Raw genomic sequence first — 25,839 nt, 5'->3', positions numbered from 1 at the left:
TCCCTAGATGATTCTGATCTACCTTTATCTTTCCTTTTTAGCTCTCAGAATCCTAATCAGATTCAACACTCTCTCCAAAAGGACTGCCATTTTCCTCTCTCTCTCTCTCTCTCTCTCACATACACACACACACACACATGCACACACACAGAGTAGTGTGTTCAAGCTAGTGAGTTCTTGCTCACAGAGAGCCAATTGCTAAATATTTAGGGATTTATGAACTGCTTAATAAACTGTTGGTGGCTGAAATAGGCCATTGAGGAAATATTTATACCATAGAAATCAGCAAACATTACAAATCAGGCTCTTTTCCTTTCCTTTCCTTTCCTTTCTTTTTTTCCTTCTTTCCTTTCCTTTTCTTTCTTTCTTTCTCTCTTTCTTTCTTTCTTTCTTTCTTTCTTTCTTTCTTTCTTTCTTTCTTTCTTTCTCTCTTTCTTTCTTCTGTGTTATTGGTGAGGGAAGGGTTGTTCTTGATTTTTTGGTCAGATAGCCAGTTTACCTGCACTTGGTGGCACATGGCTGCTATTTATGGAATTAAAGGGAGTATTCAGAACTCAGATTTGTCCATCTATAGCAAGTCAATAGAGCAAAGCATTTCCAAGAGAGGGGACAGATACTTGAAATAATGGCGAGATATCAAAAAAGTAAATATTTTAAAGGTAAGTTTGGGGAAATTAGATGATGTATATTGCCCAGACATTAGTATAATTTTGAATGTTCCCTATAGTGGTGACTCTTCTATTTATGCTCTAGAAATCCATTCTAGTTTTGACTCAGACTGGGAATTCTGTATATTATGGCTGCTTCCTAGACTAAGAGGACTAATAGAAACTAATAAAGGCTCTTAATGACATGAAAGTGACTACTAAATCATACTAGGTAAAACAAACATAGATAGATAACCTGGTAATTCAGGATTAAGAATGCTTTCTAAAGTGATTTCATGGATCAAGTAATTGCCAGTTCTCCTAATACGTAGTCATTAATGGATGTCCTAAATGAATGAGTAACAACAGAGTCCCTGCCAGATCTATCTCTGTTCTGTAATCTGTATTTTTAAACTGATTCATTCTTTAAGGGGGAGAGTGATGGAAAGATTCAAATACAATTAATTGCAATAATCATCTCTAGGTTAAGAAGAGGAGACAGATAAGCAAGGAGTAACAGCAGCTGTGATTGGAATGGTAGAACTCAGTTCCACTAAGATTATGGTTCCCTAGTAATAAAACCCATGGGTTTAGCTTTGTTGCACCTTTTTCCAAGAAGCAATGTCTTGTGATTTTTGTCCAAATGTAGACATCATATAATAAATAAATATTAAAACATCAACTAAAATGTTCATTACTGCAGTGTAAATGGTAATACAACTAGTGCAATCGATATTATGAAACTAATGCAAGTTTGTATGATTTGAGCCTGAAGCTAATCACCATCAAAAATAATTGTTGAAAATATTTTAAGGTTTGTTTGGAAGCACAAAAGACCCAGAATAGCCAAAAACATCCTGAAAAAGAAAAAGGGAGCTGGAGGAATCAGGCTCCCAGACTTCAGACTATACTACAAAGCAACAATCATCAAAACCATATGGCACTGGCACAAAGACAGACATAGATCAGTGGAACAGGATAGAAAGCCCAGAATTAAACCTACACATCTACAGCCAACTAATGTATGACAAAGTAGGCAAGGATATACAGTGGAGAAAGGACAACTTGTTCAATAAGTGGTGCTGGGAAAACTGGACAGCCACATGGAAAAGAATGAAATTAGAACACTCTCTAACACCATACACAAAAATCAACTCCAAATGGATTAAAGACCAGACACTATCAAACTCTTAGAGGAAAACATAGGCCAAACACACTCCAACATAAATGACAGCAACATCTTCTCAGATCCACCTCTTAGAGTATTGACAATAAAAACAAAAATAAACACATGGGACCTAATCAAACTTAAAAGTTTCTGCACAAAAAAGGAAACCCTAAACAAAAGGAAAAGACAACCCACGGAATGGGAGAAAATCTTTGCAAATGAATCAACTGACAAGGGACTAATCTCCAAAATTTATAAATACCTTCTGCAGCTCCATACAAAAAAAAAAAAAAAAAAAACAAAAAAAAAACAACCCCATCAAAAAATGGGCAGAAGACCTAAACACACAGTTCTTCAGAGAAGACATACAGATGACTGAGAAACACATGAAAAGATGTTCAACATCACTCATTATTAGAGAAATGCAAATCAAAACCACGATGAGGGACTACCTTACACCAGCCAGAATGGCCATCATCGAAAAGTCTACAAACAACAAGTGCTGGAGAGTGTGGAGAAAAAGGAACCCTAGTACACTGTTGGTGGGATTGTAAATTGGTGTAACCACTGTGGAAAACAGAATGGAGATTCCTCAGAAAAGTAAACATAGAACTACCATTTGATCCAGCCATCCCACTCCTGGGCATCTATCCAGAGAAAACCACGACTCGCAAAGACACATGTACTCCAATGTTCATTGCAGCACTATTTACAATAGCCAAGACATGGAAACAACCTAAATGTCCATAGAGAGGAGTGGATCAAGAAGCTGTGGTACATATACACAATGGAATATTACTCAGCCATTAAAAAAAATGAAATACTGGCATTTTTAGCAACATGGATGGACCTAGAAATTATCATGCTAAGTGATGTCAGCCATACAATTAGGCACCGACATCAAATGTTTTCACTGACATGTGGAATCTGAAAAAAGGACAGACTGAACTTCTTTGCAGAACAGACGCTGAGTCACAGACATTAAAAAACTTACGGTCTCCAGAGGAGACAGTTTGGGGAGTGGGGGGATGTGCTTGGGCTGTGGGATGGAAATCCTGTGAAATCAGATTGTTATGATCATTATGTAACTACAGATGTGATAAATTCATTTGAGTAATAAAAAAATGCTTTAAAAAATAAAATAAAAAAATAATTGTTGAGCACCAAGTGTGTACATAATACTGCTTTCAGAAGTGCAGGCAGATGTAAGCTGAGGATGTAACTCATCTTAAAAAAAACAAGAAATTATTATCTTGATTTATGAATACTTTTCATAGGAAATGATACAGATGAACTCAAAGTTTCTAGAATTTACTTTTTTATTTACCAAATTTACTTTTAAGGACCAGTGTTATCATACATATTCCCAGGAACAAGTTAGCAGTCTACTACTTTAAATTGTGGACAATATAACTTTTGTAAAATTACTCCTTTTTTAAATTTTTCTCTGAACAATGGGATATCCATAGTTATATTGATGGCATATCTTAGAAATTATATAGTTACATAGTAAGCTGATCTCTTACATTGCCTTGTACTCCTGTTTGATTTGCTGTTTCTAAACAATTTTTGCATTTGTCCATTTTTTTCAGCTTTTCACATTTTGTCCTTTATATTGAAACATTTCTATGAATACCTTAATACCTCCAAAATCATACAAAATATAAATAGTAAATAAAGCATTTGATGTGGTTTTCTTTCATATTTAACAGTAGTTTTTAATTTTTTTGGCCATTTTTATTTCTTAATTTATGACTTTATTGTTCATGTCCTTTGCCTGATATATACTAAGTGGTTATATGTTTAGTTTTTTACTTGTTGCTTTGTTTTAACTGACAAAAAATAACTCATTAAGAAGAGCAATTTATCCTATGATATAAATATATTTTCCATTTTGCTACTTGCCTTGTCAATGATTAAGCTGACTTTTGCTACAGAGAATTCTTTTAGGAGTCAAATTTTTCTTTCATTTAATTATATTTTCTCCTTTTGATGTCATGTTAAAAAGCCCTTTGATAGTCTAGCATCATGTAGGTATTTACCTAGTTTCTTTAAGTTAACATTTTATACTTAATTTAATTTTTCTGAAGCTTGTTTTGTATAAATTGTAAAATGTATTACTAAATATTTCAGCAACAACCAACTATTTCATCCTCTGCCACTGATTTGAGGCAACATGCTTATTATATATTAGGTCTCTTTCTTGGCTTTCAATTCTGTTCCTTTAAATGTTTCCATCCATTTTAGAGCTAGTGCAACTCTACTATAATTATTTTAGCTTTATATTTGGCTTCAGAAACTGGCAGTACAAGTACTCCCTCCTTATTATTCTTCTCAAGAATCTCTAGGTATTTGTTCTTATTTTTCCAAATAGATTTCAGAATTTTGTTACATTCTCCCCCATCAACACACACACACACACACACACACACACACACACACACACTCTCTCTCTCTCTCTCTCTCTCTCTCTCTCTCTCTCTCTCTCTCTCTCTCCAGTATTATATCTGGAATTGGATTAAATTTATTAATAAATTAGAGGGCTAAACAATGTAAATATTTATCAGCCTAATATAAATAAAAATAAATTGTTTTCTACAGCTTCTTCCCCTAACTGGTGAAGTCATAGCATATTTAGTTTGACTTCTAACTCAATCAAAATTGGATTGTCATTGTCAAGTGCCATGGTAAGGGCTTAGAGCCGAAAATGATAAATTTAGGTCTCTGTCTTGAAAAACCTCATAATTTAATATAAATCCTATATTTTAAGATGAATAATAAAGATTCCAATGGAAAAATAACACATCTTTACAAGTCTGTTGCCTACAGTATTCACTGAACTAACTAGCTTGTATCTTTCTTTTCTTAGTATATTCCTTCCTTCTTTCTCAAACATGTGGCTTGTTAACATTCTATATTTAAGTTTTCTTATACTTAAGAAATGTATTCTAATTTCCAAACTAAGACAAAAGTGATATTCAATGCTGCATAATTATGATTTTACTAATTGTATTGGTCATTTATGTGCAAATGTGTCTTTATGAATAATGAAATGGCAATAAGGAATTATTTTATAATACAATCAAATAAAAAGAATTTTAGTTTGGTCTATTAATCAAATTTTTGTATGTGTTTTCAAGCTTTATCTAGAAAAATACTAAATTCTGTCTCAAGATTTCAGAGTCTGGCTTAGTTGAGACCTTGTGTTGCCATCATCCATCACAAACTGTGACCATGATTGGTTTGTGATTAATACCATACAGCAAAAATCAATCAATAAAATATACCTACCTATATCTAAGGTATATCTGTCATTTAAAGCAGATGTTACCTTCACTTAAGTAACATGATAAAGTTAAAAAGGATCATGTACAACATAAATTACATATTCAGCCCACAGAGAAGAATATAGAGGCTCCAAACTCACACAGGCCATATAAAGAGATATGAACTTAGCAGTCAAGCTCTCTCAGACTTGGTTCCTCTTTCTAGAAAAAGATTCTATTAAAGTTATAGATCAATTTTAAAAGAACATCATTCTTTTATATTATATAGAAAATATAAGCATAGACACTAAAATGAAAGAACTGTCCTGGTCACGCTCAACAAAAATCTTAGGAGTAAGAGGGAAGCTGAGTCCCAAATTTTAGGAAGAGAGCCAGAACCAAAACGTCTGAATTTAAGGTGAAAAACACAAGATGTATCCTGGTAGGTAAGAGCAGTCGAACTAGAGAGAGGAAAAGTCATCCATGTAACGGATGGTTTTTATGCTCAATGTTTTGGTGCTATTTGGGAGGTCATGTTATTTGAAAGTTCAGGGTTTTTGGATGCAAACTGTTATATTTGGAATGGATGGGCAATGGACGCCTACTGTACAGCACAGGGAACTGTGTGTAACTGGGTCACTTTGTCGTACAACAGAATTTGATGAATCATCATAATGAAACCATAAATTAATTTTTAAAAAAAAAGCCATAGACAGAACGGAAATACAGTAGAGAGAACTGAAGATTTTAACTAACTTCTCTTTTCTTTTTCTTTATATGGCTGCACCTGCAGCATGTGGAAGTTCCCAGCCTAGGGGTTGAATTGGAGTTGCTGCTCTGTATCCTATGCCGCAGTTTGTGGAAATGCTGGATCCTTAACCCACTGAGTGAGGCCAGGGATTGATCCCACATCCACAAGGACACAATGTCAGGTTCTTAACCTGCTGAATCACGATGGGAACTCCTTGACTAACTTTTCTATTTTTAACAATTACTTGAGTAATACATTCTAATTTGTGAAAATTTCAAACAAATCAAAATTATAAAGAGTAAGAACTTCAAATCTCATTTTATTTCTCTGTCTCATACACATTTTCCTTCCTAGCTCACTCTCCTTCCTTGAGGCAATCAATTTTTAACAGTTTAAATACCTCATTTAACATCTTTTTTCAAGTCATTTCCCTAATGTATGGACAAATATGCAAATGTATGATTTTCAACATAAAGGAAACTATATTATATGGGCTGCTCTACATCTTACCACTTTTATTTAACAATATATAATTGCTATGTTTCCAAATCAGTTCATGAAGTCATAGCTCATTCTTTTTAATGATTGAATAATATTTTACAATATACATAAATCATTATTCATTTAAGCATTACCCTACCCTACTGATAGAAACTTAAGGAATTTCCATTTGGTGGGCTTAAAAACACTGTTTCAATTAGCATCCTTTTATGTGCATATTTTTGCATGAATATGAATTTCTTATAGGTTAGATACCTAGTAGAACTGCTGACTACACACATATGTTTTCATGGTCAAATTTCTCTCAAAAAAAAAAAAAAAACAAACACACTTGGGAGGAGGAGATCAAGATGGTAGCATAAGAGGACATTAAAAACACCTCCACCCATGAACACATCAAAAATACATCTATAGGTGTAACAATTCTCACAGAAAACTAACTTGACATTGGCAGAAAGACTTCTATACAACAAAGGCTGTAAGAGATCCACAAAGAATCAAGTAGAAAGGGACCTGTGACCCTGGGAGGAGACTCAAAAGATCAGGGGGATTGCACGGGTGGAGATCCTCCCTGGGGAGTTAGCAGTTTGAGCCATACATTGGACGCCTTAGCCCTGGAGACCTACGCTGGGAAGATGTTTCCCCCTAGCCTGGTTGGCCGACCAATGGGACTAATAGGAGGGCTGTGGGAAGCCTGGACTATGCTCATGACGAACACATACATGTTTGCTTACTCACAAGACAGGGCAGAGAGGGCAGATTGAAACTGTACAGGATTCTGGCCTCTCTCCCACAACTGTTCCAGCTTGCATCTCAGCCTGAGCTGAGTGCCTCCTCTGACCCCACTTGCTTCATGCTGCAGCTTCATACTAAGAAAAGGGCTGTCACAGATACTGGAGAATTCAGCTGTGAGGGACAGGGGCAGCTCAGATCTGGAAAATGGCATCTGATCAGGGCAGGGGCAGTCATTACTGGCACTTATTGGGGCAACACTTCAGAAATGGTCCAGGTGTCTGATTATGGCTAGGACTGCCACAGCCTATACCCAGATCCAGACCCACAGCAAGCACCTGCACCAGCCACTCTTGCTCTTACTCCAGGACTATTCGCCTCTGGGGTGAGAGTGCTGGTCCTGGGAGTGGGGAGAAAATACGCTTAGAGGGAACAGAGCCAGCTTGGATGTGACTCTTAGGGGTTCTACCCCAGCATCTGAGGACTTGCCCCTGCCCCTTCCCCCAGAGGCTACTGGCCACTAAGCAGAGGAGAAATCTCAGTTCATACTTGGCCTGGGCTCTAGCCTCTCCATCTCTAGCCCTACCTTCTACCAAGTTAATAGCTTCCAGCAGACCCTGGGTTAAGACATGGTTCATGCTCATGCCAGAACCAGCTCTCTCACCAAAGCCACCAGGCACATATAACAAGCACCTGTACCAGCCCCTCTTGTTCTGACCACAAGGACACTCCTTCAAGACCAGGATAAGTAGCTGTTTCACCTAATTTCATCAAGACAGAGAAAGTTAAGCAATATGAGAAGACAGAAAATTTTTTTTCATTTGGGGAAAAAAAAAACACCCTGAAAAAAACAACTAATGAAACAGAAATAATTTAACAGATTAAGAGCTCAAAGCATTACTAGTAAGAATGCTAACTGAATCAGGGAAAAGAATAGATGAACACAGTGAGAATTTTAACAAGGTATTAGAAAATACAAAAAAGAAGTAGTCAGAACTGAAGAATACAATAACTGAAATGAAAACACACTAGAAGGAATTAATAGCAGTGTAGATGGTGTGGAAGAATGGATAAGTGATATGAAAGGCAGAATAACAGAAATCACCCAATCAGAATAGCAAAAAAAAAAAAGAGAGAGAAAAATTTTTTAAAAATGAGAACAGCTTAAGGGACCACTGAGACAACATTAAGCATAGAAACATTAACATTACAGAGGTCCTACAAAAATAAGAGAGGGAAAAGAGTCAAAAAAATCATAATTATTTATAAGCCAATACAATGTATAAGAATATGTGGCTCCTTATATATTAAATAATAAATAATAAAATACCACAATAAATCCTGTATATTGTCAATGTACTTATTATTTGTCAATCTTAGAGAGAAAGATGTGTGGTACCACATTTTTGTTTAAAATTTTTACCCCCCTGATACCAAATGATGTTTGGATTGATGATGATGAGTCCCTTAACTTTTCCTACAATTACTAGTTTATATTATATTTATTTCTTTGTGTTTTTATCTTTTATTATTAATTAATAGAAATTCTTGAAATATTTTGACTACTAATTCCTGGATTTTCAGATGGACTCTTCCATTTTCTGTAAAGTGTGACTTAATCTTTCCTTTTTCAATATTAACACCTCTAATATTTTTATTGCTTCATATCACTTGCTAGCCATGTCAATGGAAATCTTCCTTTTGTTGCTAAGTTAAATGGATATATTTTTAATATTTAATAATTGGTTATAATGAGAACCTACTATATATCATAGGAAAATCTATAATAACCTATATGGGAAAAATCTACTCAATAGTTTATAATAACCGATATGGGAAAAAAGAATATATATATATATAAAACTGATTCACTTAGCTGTACAACTGAAACTAATACTTCATTATAAACAACTACACTCCAATAAAATTAAATTTAAAAAAAGAATTACTCTAGAGTTTGAGGGTCTTCATAGTGACAGATTTTCTATTCATATGAACACAATTCCAACTCCCTTTGATGCTCGCACCACACAATCATTTGCCCTCAAGTTTCCAGTCCAGATTCCACCATTGTGAAGCACTTAATGAGATTTGGAAGGTGGTGGGAAGCCAAAACCCTTCTCCTCCAGCAGTAATGGGCAGATGCTTGAGCTCTGGCAGATATGAGGTTCTCCAGAAACTGATAACTTTCCCACCATAGTCAACCAAAACAGTGGAGCAAGCAGCTGTTCCCAACAGCAGTGGTTTCCTGCAGTTCCTGTCTAGAATGTTGGAAGCAACCTCCTAATTTCTGAAAAACTACTGGCAAACCTGAAATCTGATAGTGAGCTTTCCATAGCCTTTACTCCTCTTGCCTGTCGACTTATGTGTTTCTAAAATATTTAAGGGGATAAGATACAGCAAAATGAATACTTAGACAATAATTAGACATTTTGTTTACTTTATATGGTTCAGAGAACCACCTTTTGCTTTGTTGAAATATACATTTTATGCTTTTGTTTCATTAATTTCTGCCTATTCCCAATAATTTATTACTAGTAAATTTCACTTCATTAATTCCTACCTAATTAATTTGTTCTGCTTAGCTGTTTTATTCACTTTTACTCATTACTCTATATCACTAATGTACTAAAAGGTAAATGGCCACATAAATCAATTATGTCTGTCTTCACACATACGGAATTTATTTATTTATTTCATTTTTATTTTTTTAATTTTTATTTATTTATTTATTTATTTTGTCTTTTTGGCATTTCTTGGGCCACTCTCATGGCATATGGAGGTTCCCAGGCTAGGGGTCTAATTCGGAGCTGTAGCCGCCGACCTATGCCAGAGCCACAGCAACGCAGGATCCGAGCCACGTCTGCAACCTACACCACAGCTCACAGCAACGTGGATCCTTAACCCACTGAGCAAGGCCAGGGATCGAACCCGCAACCTCACAGTTCCTAGTCAGATTTGTTAACCACTGCGCCACGACGGGAACTTCTACATACGGAATTTATTGAAGGGGTATCAGTGATTATCAAGAAGAAAGTGAGCTAGGACTCCAAATTGCCACAACATGGATGTAGTTATCTGGAATGGAGCATTTCAATGTATATGAGAGAGAGAGGATTGAACAGCATATCAGAGTAAGGCTAGATAGCCAAAATGCAAAACCTAGCTTTGCCACTGATTGGCTCTGTGAACCTGGGCAAGTCACTCATCTGTAAAATGGGGGCAATAACAATTAATGTTTCTCATGATGTTGTTGAAATGGGTTAAGCTTAGACATATGAATCTTACAGAACAGTGCCTGGAACACAGTATACACTCAAAAAGTGCAAAGTGTTATATTCTCCTGAAAAACTTTTCATCTGCTTTCCTACATTTCTGCTAAGAAGGCTCCAGAGCTAATTCAAGTTCTACTCTGCATTTTTCACAGACTCAATATCCAAGATGGTAGTCCTCCACAGGTATTTTTAAGTTTCTGAAAAGAGAAGTTTCCAGGATGTAACTTTAAGATGTGGGCTGAAGAAGAAAGGCCAAAAACATAGGCCAGATTTTCCAAATGTCATCTTTAATGTCCCTGGATATTATATCACAGCAGGGATGATATTTAAAATATTTAGCAGAGGCACCTGGGTATCTCATAATCAGGAAGAGAATCTGGATCCTGATGGCTACCTGTGTTCCAACTATTAATCCCTTGACTATTGAGTCATGGGGATACTCATGGAGTTCTAAGCGAGGATCCTATGGGCTTGGTGCTCATGCAGGAGGTATTTATCATCTTGTATAATGCATTTCAATTATTAAAAAACTGGTACCACTGGACCTGTGTAGGGATAAATACCACCCCTGCTTACAACCCAATCAGCTCCTTAGTTTATTATCTCTGACCTTGGAGAACCACAGGAAACATTTTTACTTCTGCGAGAGTTTTTTCCCATGGCTATTTTGAGATGCATTTTTATAACTCCTATTTCTCAGTCAATTTGATCTCATCTGCTTTACAGCTTCCAGGCAATTCCTCAAAGACTGATCAAACCACTACATATATTCTTGTTTTCCATCATAATTTAGAATTGATACATACATAAATAAATTATTTATAGACCTATAAATATTTTTCAGTCATTTTAATGAAATTAGAGTGGAAAGGAAGACAAGCATTTAGTTCATTAACTTGATAAATTATACTTAAAAAAAATCAAGTCACTAATTAAGAATTTATCTGAGAAAAATTTCGCTTCCACGTCATGCCTGAAAGGCCAGATGTTCAATGTATTTCAGTTAATTGAGTTGAAGTTCAAATTAAGACACAAATTTTAAAAGGCAATTGTTCTACCTCTCCTTGCAATAATTTAACTATAAGTATTAAACCAGTCTTAAACTCTGTGATGATTATTTAAACTGTGTGAAAAAAATCTTTAAAACTTTGACTCATGGCAAAACGTTGAGTAACACAGAAGTTCCTTTAAACAATCAAACAGACCATGCTATTAATAATATTATAATCCTTGAGTTAATAGTTGTGCCTCAGAAGTTGTAGAATTTTAGTGGCATTTTTTTACATGTAAAAAAAGGCTGCCTATCCAAGTGACCTACATCAGCATACCATTCTCATACGTATACTGACACTAAGGAGTTTGAAAATTTTAATGGGTAAACACGGACTAGGTAAAAGAAATGGGGAAATTCTATCAAAGAAACTACACACTGATTTTCATCCACTTAGGCAGAAAAATTGATAGAATTATGGCAAGAAAAAAAATATTACAAATTCTTATCCCAGTTCAGACCCAGGTCTATGTACTAGTTTCTAAGATAACATAAGAGTTATAGTCTGAAAACAATCAGTGAGAGTCTCTATGGACACAGGGGAAAGGCACATGACACATAACATGCGAAGGCTGATCAGAAGCCACTCAATGGAGAATTCAGCACAATGCATGCACAGAACTCACTAGTGTTCCAGATATGAAGACAACAAAAGAAGAAAAGGGAAGAAGGCAGAGGAGAGTTGACATTAGATGAGATTGACTTTACAGTGGTAGTACTAACAAATGGAAATTAAATTCTCATCAAAATTATTGATGTGATCTTTCTCAAGGATGTTTTCCAGATCAAAGCTTCTAACTGAAATTCACATATGAGAGGACACAGCTTCATTTTCAGTACCATTCCAACATCTACACATAAGGCACAGATGAAGAGCAGTTAATGGCTATTTATCTCAATCTTGTACAATTTCTTAGATTTTTTACCTCAAAGAGCTACCCTTATTATCGTCTTGTCAGCCTCAAATTATACTATGAGCAGTATGGAACATCAATGTTTAAGTCATGTATCTTCATACCCAGCTAAAAAAATTATATAAAACCCTGTGCCCTTACGTATTCACTGATGAGAATTAAAAGAAGCAAAAAATCAGAACACCGCAACTTATAAATTAAGACTAGAAAACATACGGGACTGCTTTCTCCCATACCACTTCAAATATTGTTAAGCAATCATGTACTTTTCCCCAGTAAGTAAAGGCTCAATTTTGGACTTCTTTTGTAAACAAAATTCCAGGTTGTATATTATGGGTACTCTAGGTAAAATCCTGTTTGACATCATGACATAACGGCAAATTATATTTATGATTAAATAAATCACACCCCAGTTATACTGTAGTTTATAGTTTACGAAGGACTTTCATATAAATTTAATCACATAATATTAAGGATGGGGTTAAGCTTTATTTAACAAATGAGGAAATTCAGAGATGAAGCCATCCAGCTAATAAGTGGAAGAGGCAGGACATAAACTCAAGATTTTGTTTGTAAATCTAGTGTTCTTGCTATTTTTACTATAATCACATCTGAACACACATGCACACCTATACATATGTACACTCATACATAAAATAAGAAAAGGTAAAATGGACATAATTATTAAGCAATGCTATTAAAATAAAAGCAGTGATAAAATACAATAATTATTTTCTTTCCTATTGAATATCTTGGTGTCATTGCTAGTACTCTCATCAAATAAAGTCACAACGTATAGGTTTTTGGAGTTCCCAGATGTCAGAGTCCTAAAGGTGTGAAGTTAATTCTATAATTCTCTACATAGCTTGGATCTTCTAATTTTTAACCTCTGAGACAAATCAACCTGTACTGACATTAGCAACATAATCATAAGAATTGCCTCATGTGTGCTGACTTTCTACTTTGTGCTGTGCACACATTCTTATTTATCTCTCTCATTCTGACTCAGGAGGTAATATTAACCTTATTTTTTGTAGATGAGTAACCTGAAACTCAGCATTAAGGTAACTTGTCCAAACTAATTTAACCCAAATAGGGCAGAGCTGGGATCTAAATTCCAGTCTTGACTTCAAAGCCATGCTTTTCTCCTAATGTTACGACAGAATCAGATTTCTTAGAGGCATAGAATACTGTTATAACAACAGTTTATGTCAAAAGTATGAACCACTGACATGGTGGTGGTTTTAATGAGGACAGAGAAACCAAGAGATAAATCTTGCATGGTACAACCAAATAAAAGAGATAAATCAGTCAACTTAATCAACATACACGTAATGCTCTCCAATTTTCCTGGTCCCCAAAACATATAGGTCTGAGGCTGTTCTGCCAAGTATCACAGATAGTGTCTCATACCTCTTAAGATCCTACAATGAGAAATACTTTCCAGAAGTTCTCGTTGTAGCTCAGCGGTAATAAGACTGACTAGCATCCTGGCCTCTCTCAGTGGGTTCTATCCCTGGCCTCTCTCAGTGGGTTAAAGGATGGGGTGTTGCTGTGAACTGTGGTAAAGGTCACAGATGCATCTCAGATCCTACGTTGCTGTGGCTGTAACTGTGACGTAGGTCAGCAGCGGTAGCTCCGATTCAACCCCTAGCCTGGGAACTTCCATATGCCTCAGGTGTGGCCCTAAAAAGAAAAAAAAGAAAAAAACACTTTCCCCTCTGTCCCTATACTGAGATGCCCTTCTCACTCAGGGTCTCATCCTCTTCCTCCCTCCTCCCCAAGTATACTGAGACATTCTCATTTATTTGCACATCTTTCCCACAATTTAGAAGAAAAAGGAAAGGAGTTATTTTTCAAACACTAAAGCAAATAAGCAAATAAATGAATTCTTATTTTCATGTCATAATTTCAAAAGCATTTAGGCAATGCTTAAGGCTAATGTTTATGTCCCTCCAAAATTCATGTAACAAAGTAATGCCCAAGATGATATTGATCACTGGGACGTTTGGGAGATGACAAGGTCATGAGGGTGGAGCACTCTTGAAGAGGATTAATGCCCTTATAAATGAGGCTCTAGAGAGCCAGCGCACCCCTGCTCCATGAGAGGATACCACAAGTATTCAGCAACCTGGAAGAGGGCTGTCACTTGACTATGTTGTCACCTTGATATCAGACTTCCAGCCTCCAAACCGTAAGAAATAAAGTTCTGGTTTTTGTAAGCTAACAAAGGTGTGGTATTTTGTCACCCAGGTGGCCCAGGGCTTAACCAACTATTGAAAATTATTTATTTCTCAAAGTTCTGCCCTTAACTTTCCTTTTCTTTCTTCTTAAAATTCACTTACCTGGCAATATTGTCAAACTTATCTTTCACTCTAAGTTCAATTTGCAAGTGTTTAACTTGATCTCTGAACAACCCTTCCCCTACCATGAGCTATTGTCCCATATTTTCACCTGTCATTTTATCTGTCCATCTGAATTACTCCCCGACACCTCAAACCCAATATATAATATGAAACTGCTACTATCATCTTGGTTCTGCAAAAAATAAACAAATAAAATAAAGCAAACAAACAAATGCCCATTTTTGGCTGTGGTGTTATAATTTTCTCCAATATCAATGCCAGTGTCATGATTTATGTTTAAAACCTTGTCTTCAACTTTGGCAGTTCTCACTGCTTGCCCAAATGTGGTTGCTTCCACCCCCACGTTCCTATATGCACCACTCTTTTCTGTCTTCATGGTCCATTACCTCTGACATAAGCTACTGTTATGACAAGAATACATACTTCTAAGAAATCTGATTCTGACCCATTTTTGACACAAATTGCAGAATACTTTACTCAATGCACTTATTTATTTTTCTTGCTTCTTGTGCTACCAAATGATGTCTGAGCTCCTTTGGCTTGGCATTCAAGGCTTTTTATAATTTAACCCCAATGAAATCTTCAAGTAAATTCTTGCTTCCCTTTGTGTCCTTTACTATCTACATAATCTTAAGTAAACTATTTAAGTTTTATGAGACACAATTTCATCTGCTGATTTTATATAGATATATACATAATGTTACATATAAGTATATATACATAACTTTATCTATAACTTTATATAGGATATATATAATACATAAAATGCTGCTGATAAAATAATATTATGAAAAACATGATTACTGGAAAAATTAGGTGATATAACATATTTTCGTGAACTATAAAACAGTTCACAAATATAAGAAATTCTCTTAACTGGGTTTGGAAGAGCTTTCAGATAATAATGCACATTCAAATCCTTCTAATCATATCTCTAATACTATCTATTCCGTGAAGCCTTCCATGAACCATCAAATTGCTAATTATTTCTTTACCTCTGGTCTCCCCTTATCTAATCTTAACTTATAACACCTATCACAGTCCCCTTTACTGCAGTTGTTACTATTCATATTCTATTCCGCCTGCTAGACTAGATGTTCTGAGGACATGGGTCACACAATTGATTCTTTCAAAGTGCACATCTAGGGCATTTTGCATAATAGGTGCTTAATAAATGTTTAGAAATACCTGAATAAATATATGTGGTTTATTCAGATGTGTATATTCAACTATAAACCCATGAGAGAATAGAATTTCTCTATCTTATTTACCAGTACCTAATAGTTCAAGGCACAAAATAGATTGAATGACATCCTAAACTAGAACAGATATGCGAAAAATTTGAAGGAAAAGAAAGGAGTCATGAATATTTATTGAGCATTTGCAGTATGTCATTTTGGTGCTTTAAAGCATGTCTACCAATTTTGAAACTCATCCTCTCAGAAAGGTGAATTGATTTTGCCTTTCCTTGAAAATGGGCTGGCTTTAGTGACTTTAGGAAAAGTGATAAATAATGTGCAGCTTTAAAGGCAACTCTTGTTCTGTCTGACTTTCTCTCTCTTGCAACTGTCATCATTGAAATAAAGTCACTATGACCACATACGGAGAGGCCACATATGAGTGGTCTAACCATAATCACAGTTGAGGTCCCAGCTGATGGCCAGCATTCACTTCTGGATACATAAATGATGTGTATCCTATGATGCGTAGGCATTCAGATAATTCTAGCCTAAGTTGTTGATGCCTAGAGGAGTAGAGAAAAGCTGTCTTTACTGAGTCCTTCCCATATTGAAAATTCATAAGAAAATTAAATGTTATGGTTCCTTTAAGTCACTAAGTTTTGGAATGGTTTCTTATATAACAGGTAGCAAAAACATAGGTGTATGTATAAGTACAAACATATCAACTTTTCATAGAGAGGGAGCGAGGTGAGCCTAGAATCAACATTTTATAGAGAGGGAGGGAAATGGAGACTCAGAGACAGTAAGAAAAATGTGCCCAAGACCTCACAATTTATAATGACCGAGCTGAAATTCAAGTGTTAGTCAATTTAAGGACAAAGAGTACATATTTTCTTCTCCATCAGTGCTTTCTCTTCAGTTTTTTAGAAAAGACATCTTCCTATGACCTTTGTACTGTCTTTAAAATTTCCACAGAAAAAATACCTAACCATTTAATGACAATATGCATTCAGTGATAAAAATTACACTTCAAAAAAAGTCAGAGCCTCATCTCTTGTGTGTTCATAAAATACTTATGTTCTTAAGCAATTATTAGTAAAAAAGTCTCAATACATCAAAAGCTCCCCAAAGTGCAGCACATTCCCTAGGAATCTAAGTCTTTAATTAAATGAAACACACTTATGTTTCAGATATTTAAAATTAGACATTATGTATATGTGTGCGTATTTACATTTATATTATCTTTAAGTTCCACACTCATAACTGATATCTGCATGAACACCAGTGGACACATGATTACTGGAAATATTTTATTAGAAAATAGCTGCTAAATCTTCTTCATTGAAACATGGAGATTAGGTGCTAACAAGTACCCCAGGAGACAGATGAATGATTTCCTCACATTTATGAACAATGAGCCCTCACTTTCAAGTAGCACCCATCTTGGTCCTCATCTCATAAGCTGACTATCAGAAAGATAAACCTCATCAGGTCAATATTGTGCAGTCTATGAGTTTATTACATTTTTTAAAAATTCTCATGCCACTCTTTTATATTTGGAGGTTAGCACTCCAGTTGTATTGCACAAACCAGAAGTCTTAGTTTTTTGGAGGTTCCTAGGCTAGGGGTTGAATCAGAGATGCAATTGCTGGCCTATGCCACAGCCATAGCAGCTCAGGATCCGGGCTGCAGCTGTGACCTACACCACAGCTTATTGTGATGCTAGATCCTTAACCCACCGAGTGAGGCCAGGGATAGAATCTGCATCCTCATGGATACCAGTCAGATTCATTTTTGCTGAGCCACGACGGGAACTCCCAGAAGTTCTAGTTTTTGAGAGAAAGTCTACATCAGGCCAATATGCATTATGAATGAAAATGTATAAGTTAAATAAATTTCCTTCTCTGCAAAGCAGGACCTGATGCATGAGTAAAATGGACAAGGAATTTGTAACATTCACTTTGGATCTGATTTTACCGATAGGCTTTAAAAACTACCTCTGAAAAGCTCAGTGACACCGAAAAATATTTAATCTTTTCAACTATGGACTGTGTTTTTTTAGTTTTGTTTTTTGTTTTTTGTTTTTTTGTCATTTCTTGGGCCACTCCCGCGGCATATGGAGTATCCCAGGCTAGGGGTTGAATCGGAGCTGTAGCCACCAGCCTACACCAGAGCCACAGCAACGCGGGATCCGAGCACATCTGCAACCTGCACCACAGCTCACAGCAATGCCGGATCCTTAACTCACTGAGCAAGGCCAGGGATCGAACCCACAACCTCATGGTTCCTAGTCGGATTCATTAACCACTGTGCCACAACAGGAACTCCCTATGGACTATGTTAAGGTAGATAGTGGCTTCTCTGGTGGAGAGCCTACAAAGTAAATGTCTATGGCCCTCAAACATCAATACCATGCCCTTGAGTGATAGGTAGAGATCAGCAGTAAGATAAAACAACAAGGAAATATACAATAAATCAATGCTTTGTTAAGATGAGTGTTAATATTATTAATAAAAATAGCTACTATGTACTGGACACATAATATGTGAAAAGTACAGTGTATATATTACCATGGTGCCTAAAACATATCACTCATCCAATCCAAAGACAAACCTTAATACAGATATTATTACTGTGGCTGAAAACTTCTTCTCTTCATGTAAATAACAGAACATGCAAAATTTAGCAAAATGCATGGCCACCCAGAAAGGAGAGTAGATTCCTCAGCCTTCCTGGCTTGGTCGTGTGACTAAGCCCTAGTCAATGAGATGTAGAGATGAATAGGCAGGGAAGTAGGAAGAAAAAAAGAGGGCACGGGAGGGGAAGGGAGGAAGGGGGAGAGAGGAAGGGAGTAAGAAATGTTAATGAATGTAATAAAATGTTAACATTTGAGGAATCTGGGTGAAAGGTATTTTTCTATTCTTGTATCCTTTTCAAAATCTGAAGTTATATCAAATAAAAAGGCTTTTTAAATAAATAAATAAAATGAACATGCCAGTTACAAGTTGCTCACTTCTAAAAGTTAGGTACAAGCTGACTTGGATTGGTTCATTAAAAATGGTGACCCTGACAAGAACAAACAATGTATTCTACTTTCAAGAAAGCGGAATAAACAAAACGTCTGTGAGGTAGTGGCTAAGAACTTGGGCTCTAGAGCAAGAGAGGCCAGGTTTGAATTCTAGCTCCACCTTTCACTATCTGTATAAGTAGGAAAGTTACTCAATCTCTCTGTGCCTCACTTACCTAACTATAAAGCCAACATCAAAGGGGTGCACCACAGGAAATTAGTGTCAGTGTAAAATAAGTTGATAACATGCCTAGCCTATGGTCAGTATTGAATAAATATTAGCTATTATTGTTAAATTACATACTATGTGAAAGTTTACGAAGGAAAGACCATGTCTATCTGCAAACGCAAAGATACTTTCTTTTCACAAATTCATTAAACTGAAGTGAAAGCACACCCATCAGAATTTATAGTGAAATGAAGTCTGTGTTGCAAGTATAGCAGAATTGCAAATGTAGCAACAGACATTTAAAACAAAATATCTCAACTAAAAGCATTTGAGACATTTTGAGATGTATCCCTGAAATTATCTTGCAAAGTAAATATGCATTATCAACCAAGATAGCTTTGGTCTTTTCTCACAGGAAAATGGATTCTTTTGAGAGGTTATAGTTTATTTTTTAGCTTTACCATTTATTTTTTCTGTCAATTCCTATGTCACAAACTGACACACATGATTTCATGTTAAGATTTTTTTAATATATGACACGCAGTGAAGCTAAGATCAGATGATGATGATCACCTCCTATAATGACGACTCAGGTGATTATTTTATAAAGGGTATAATTTGGGGTTCAATCAGCAGCACTAGATGAAATTCCTCAGATAGTTTCTTTGTTGTGTTTGTCATCAGCCCATCCCATGCTAAATCTTCCTTTGGTTTTTCTTACTGTCCAAAGTGTTAAATCATTATTGGACAAAGCCAGTCATAACCTCAGTTCAAAATTTTCCAGTTTCCCTTGAAGTTAGTGTTGGACATGTGACCTATCACCCACAAATGAGACGTACAGAGACGTTCTTGGGAACCTTTTTCTTTCCTGAAAAAAGGGGTCAGAAAGAAATAACATTGTCCTCTTCTACTTTCCATGTTAAACAAATACATGGTCTTTGAAACTGCAGTGCCCTTTGTATGACCAAGGAGTGACATTTTAAGGTAAAAGTCAAGAGATCTTGGCCATTTTATAATCAAAGCACTAAATCAAAGCAGCAGCCATCTATTTCCGGGCCTTTCGTGACATATCAAGTATGAGCCCCAATTCTTTGAAGGTACTTTAAACTGGGTTGGTGTTACTCGCAGTTTAATGAATTCCTAATTGGTATAATACCCAGTTTAAGATCTCAGGTAATATAGGTCACAAACTTTCAATTATATAATTTATCATGAAGCAGTAAGTCAAGAAAGTCTTCAATATCAAAAGTTTTACAGAGACGATACTAAAATGTGTAATAGAAGTTCTTTTGTAGCACAGCAGGTTGGAGACTCAGTTTTGTCACTGCAGCAGCTTGGTCACTTCTGTGCTATGTGTTTGATCTTCCACATGCCACAGGTGTGTCCAAAAATGGGGGGAAAAAGTATAATAAATGAGACTCAGAGCTTTCAATAACTCTTCTAGGCACATGGATAAGTAGTTAATAAATATTGAGCAAGGAACTCTGGTGCCTTGTATATAGACTCATAATTAAAAGTGGAGGGAGTTCCCCTTGTGACTCGGCAGTAATGAGCCTGACTATTATCCATGATAACTTGGGTTCAATCCCTGGCCTCTCTTGGTGCATTAAGGATCCAGTGTTGCCGTGAGCTGTAGTGTGGTCACAGACCCAGCTCAGATCCTATGTTTCTGTGGCTATGGAACAGGCCATGGGCTGGCAGCTACAGATTTGATTCAGCCCCCAGCCTGAGAACATTCATATGCTACATGTGCAGCCCTAAAAGAAAAATTAAAAAATTAAAAGTGGAGATTTCTTTTTTAAATAGCAAAAGAAGTTTGTAATTGGTACCAATTGTTAATGCTAAGCCATAGAATTTTTGAGTCCCCTGATAGCACTACAGTCCCTTAATCAGTTTGTGCCTGATTGTATTCTTATAATCAATTATTTGTGAGTTTTAAGGAATCAGAGTCACAATACATTTTTGGTAAATTGCATTAAAGACAAATCACCCCAACAAACTTTAGGGAACAAGAAACAATAAGACACCACAATTTATGTTCACTACAACTGGAACATAGACTTTGAAAGTCCTTAAAACATTCCTAAGTTCAAAAGCAAGCACTTGTTTAACTTCCAAATTCAAGGAGGACTTTTTTTTTCAAAAGCCGATGAAATAAATCAACATCATTTTCTTATTTTGGAAGCAAAAATTCATAGAAATTGTATAGCTCCAGCAGATTAATCTCTTCATTTATTTTTTAATAAATTCATTTTATAGATTACATAAATTACATCTTGAGAAACTGTGGGTCATCTTTTCAAATTTATTTTCTTAAAAGATAACACCACAAATTGTGATTTTCCTTTTTTCCTAAATAAATTATTAATGTGCCCAAAGACCATCACATTTCTCAAGAATTTTCCCAAGTTTATCTTATATTAATTTCATAGTTAGGGTTTCATGGATGTATGGCATTGACCTCAAATCAGAAGTAGCAGAAATGAAATTTCATAATTCATGGGCCTCAAAGCATGTCTCATTTAAATACCAGATGAACAAAAACAACAACAGGAAGAAAAGGCAAATGCTAGGTTCAAATTGATAGGTGACTATATGTATGTATCCAGCTTCCCTTATCACAATGCCAAACAGCCTGACACTCTCAGCTCTGACCTTGACTGCCGTAAATTTTCTACAGTTCAACCTGAAGGGCTGGTACGTGGATTCTCATAAAGGTAACACGTATTCAAGTGGGCCAGACCATCTTGTTGCCAGAGGAAGGGAGTCCATTTATTTGCATTGAAGTAGCAACCCCAAATTAGCTGGAACTATGAGGACCTCACCAAATTTGTTGCATTGTCTCAACAAATCTGGCAAAAAAAAAAAAAAAAAAAAAAAAAAAAAAAAAATTACTGTATTTCATAAAAGGGAAAAAGCACTAGTCAGATAGAGTCCCAGTCAAGAAGTTCTGCAGAATTCCTGCAGATACCTAGCCATCAGAACTAGGTAAGTTGTAGGACCGGAAAGGAAAGGATTTAGCTTACTAAGCACAATGATGATCAGGAGTATATTGAGAACAGTTTTAGGCTCCTTTCTACTTGCACCTGATTGATTGCAATGCTTGGCTAAGGTTAACCAACAGAATGCATCACATTGAGAATGCAAGGTAAATACTTCATAATTGACACCTGAGCAGGGTTGGCCTTCTGAATGAAAGCAATGAACTAAGAATTTCCTTCAATAAATAATGATGGCTTGAGTATTCTCAGGGATTTGTGGGTAATAAGCTATTTTTATGATAAAGTCAAGTTTATAAGCTGTAAAATGAGGGGCGTAGGCCTCTTTTAGAAGTGTTTCATACACATTCCATAATGTCTTATTCTACTATTATGAATTTCAGTATAATTATTATGACTGCACATATATATACTTGCACATGTGTTATAACTGGCATATCCAGCTGTAAGTGAAAAACACCTCACTTGTTTAAATGTCCAAAAGAGCTTCATTTTTACCCATAAAATTCCTAGTTTCAAGTTAATCTTGAAATTACCAAATCCAAATGCAATCACATTATTTCTCCCTCATTAACTTTTGCTTCTTTGGTGAACATTTTAAAGTCTGACTATTCTAACAGTTTAAGTCCCAAGAACTTATTCAAGTTCTTTCTGCAAAGCAGTTGTTTTCCATGAATTGTTTGCTTGATGCCTTTTCAAATAAGAGGCATTTTGTTGACAAAATGATTCACAATTCAGTTCCTGAAGTTCCTGGGTAGACACTGTGAGGGGCCTCAAAAAATTTGGCAGAAAACCTTGCACCAAAATACTATATTGCAAATATGTCTTTACCAATGATTGAAATATTACTACCTGAATTTGCTTACATTTTTCCCCGTTTTTCAGCCATACCCATGACATATGAAAGTTCCCAGGCCAGGGATCAAACCCGAGCCATATCTATGACCTATGCCACACCTGCACATGGCTGTGGCAATGCCAGATCCTTAACCCATTGCACCAGTGGGCCAGGGATCAAATGGGCAATGCCACGGAGATGAGCCAGATTATTACCCCACTGCACCACAGTGCAAACTCCTGAATTTACTTACTAGTTGTATTTCACATTTTAACTTTTGATGAAAACTGGTATAAATAGTGCAATGCCCTGGGGCATTTTCCCCAGCAATTACATGCACAGTTGATTGATGATAGCCAGATGCCATATGTGTTACTTGAGAGTCCTTTTATTTTTTTATTGCAAGTAATAGAAACCCAATGAAAATTTATCTAAGCCAAAAAAGGGGGGGAAAGGGTAATTTATAATATATATGCTTGGTAAGAAAAAAAATCAAAATAAAAGCAGCCATGACTGCTTTTAATTTGAAAAATACTTCCTTAATATACAGATCATAAAGGAAGATATTTTCATGATCACAAAATTATAAATCTTTTGTGTTAACCAACACAGGAAAAGTCACCCTCATCTGAATCCTACAAATAAGATAATTCTACAATTTAACACATTTGATAATTTGAGATTCTGTTTTTGAGACGGTGCATTAGTATGTTGATTTTCCCACACCAGGGCACACAAAATTATATTGTCCTGTTGTTTATGCTAAAAGGTCATGACAATTACATGTCTATTGTGGGTAATTCCCTCAGAGATCTTCCTTGCCATGTAATGTTGTTTGCTTTCATTTAATTTTTTTATGATATGAATTTTGCTAACTTTGCAATTTTGGTTTCTTTTGACTTGGATACACTTTTTCATCTTTTCCATAACCTTTCATAGTCACTTTCTAAAGTAGGTCTTTTACATTCTGTGTAGAGATAGACTTTAGGTTTTTTTAAATAAATCTGTCAGTCCATTTTGTTTTTTGATTGTTTTTCCTTGAACTAGGCAGGTTTATCTTATTTATACTAAAATTGTCAGACTAACAGATAATTTTGGACTTATTTCTGCCATCTTATTTTACATCTGTGACTCTTCTGTATTGTCTCTCTCTCTTTTTTTTTTTTTTTTCCTTTGGCCACATCACACAGCATGTGGAAGTTCCCGGGCAGGGACCCAAGCCCCTGCAATGACAATGCTGGAAACTTAACCCACTGTGCCACAAGGGAAATTCTGAATTGCATCTTTTAATATCAAGGGTGTATTATCACTGAATCATTTTGGTTTGTTGTGCATTTGTTTGAGACCATAAGATACTTTTTATTTTACACTTAGTAATTTGAAACCTAAAATATTTATTGCCTTTCTACTTTTTTTCACTGTCACCATTTCAGTTGGCTCCTAGAATTTGCATGTCAGTTCATCATTATCAAAATGTCACTGTGTTATGATGTAGTCTTTACTTTAAGAATATAATAATTACCATCATTTTGGTAACAATAATTGACAATTTAATTTGTAAATCAAGCTAAATGTATTGTAAGGCTTTTAAAGGCATTTGATATGCAACACTCTTTCCTACCTTGCATTTCTCAATAATGATGCTTTTTTCTATTTTTTAAATGGTGTAATATAATGATTTTAATGCACGTTTTGATAATGATAAAATAATAAATTAAATATTTATGTGGTACCCAGTTTATGCCTAAATCTGACTTTATTCTTTGCCTTTTTAATAATTTATTATATTTATACATATATTCATGTGTGTACATATGCAAACATACATTTATATATGCTTTAATTAATAGGTAATTTGGATATAATCATTCTATATGTAACATTCTAAGTTTTTCTCAGAATTATTTTTGAGAATAATTCACATTGATGTACATGACTGCAGTTCATTCATTTCCACTGAAGCAGAGAATTTTTTCTGTAGAAAGATAGTACAAATCATCTATCTATTTAACTGGGGCTGGATATTCTTGTACATATGCAAATCCTCTGGTACTAAATATAAGAGGTTCACTGGGGTATACGGTATAAATATTTTGTTATTCACTGGGATATAGTCATTGTCATCTTTATAAGATAATTATCTAATTTTTTTCCCAAAAGCATCCCAATTTTTAAATCTGGTAACAATACATGAATGCTTCTTTGCTTCACATTCTTATCAACATTTGATATTGTCAAATACTTGAACTGTTACCACTCCAGAAAATGAAAATGATATCTTCATTGTAGTTTTGTGTTTCCTTTATAAAGTATACCTTTTAGAATATTTTCATATGTCTATTGGCTCCTCTGTCTGTGAGATAGCCGTTCATGTCCCATTACTCATTTTTAAAATTCTGTTACTTATTCATTGATGACTTATTTGTGTATATTCAGGGTGCTAACTCTAGGTAAGCTAAATACATTTTTAGATCTTCTTTATGTCTTGTCTTCACTATTTTATGGTGTCTTTGATGAACACAAATTCTTAATTTTAATCTAGATGAATTAATTTATCCTATACTATTATACTTTGTCTTATTTAAGAAATCATTCATCACTCAAAATCATGAAGATATTATCTTAAGTTGTCAGCTAAAGTTGTAAAGTTTTATCATCCACATTAAAGTTCAATCCATCTAGAATGTGTGTGTGTGTGTGAGGGGCGGGGCAGGGAGAGAGAAATATGAGATAGAGATCCATTTAAATATCTTTTCAAGATGAACAATCAATTTTCCTAGCATCACTTATTAAATTCTCCGTGCTTTCCCTATTCGCCTTCAATGCCAGTTCTTTCACAAAATGAGTTTCCATGTATTTTCCAAGTCTGTTTCAAAGTTCATTAGTTTTGCCATTCAATTTGTTTCTGCATAGA

This window comes from Sus scrofa, chromosome 15, assembly GCF_054392235.1.
Source record: "Sus scrofa isolate SSC_HxYL_T2T_F1_AM1 chromosome 15, Sscrofa_HxYL_maternal_Yorkshire_Landrace_v2.0, whole genome shotgun sequence".
Taxonomy (NCBI): domain Eukaryota; kingdom Metazoa; phylum Chordata; class Mammalia; order Artiodactyla; family Suidae; genus Sus; species Sus scrofa.
Note: the sequence above shows the minus strand (reverse complement) of the source record.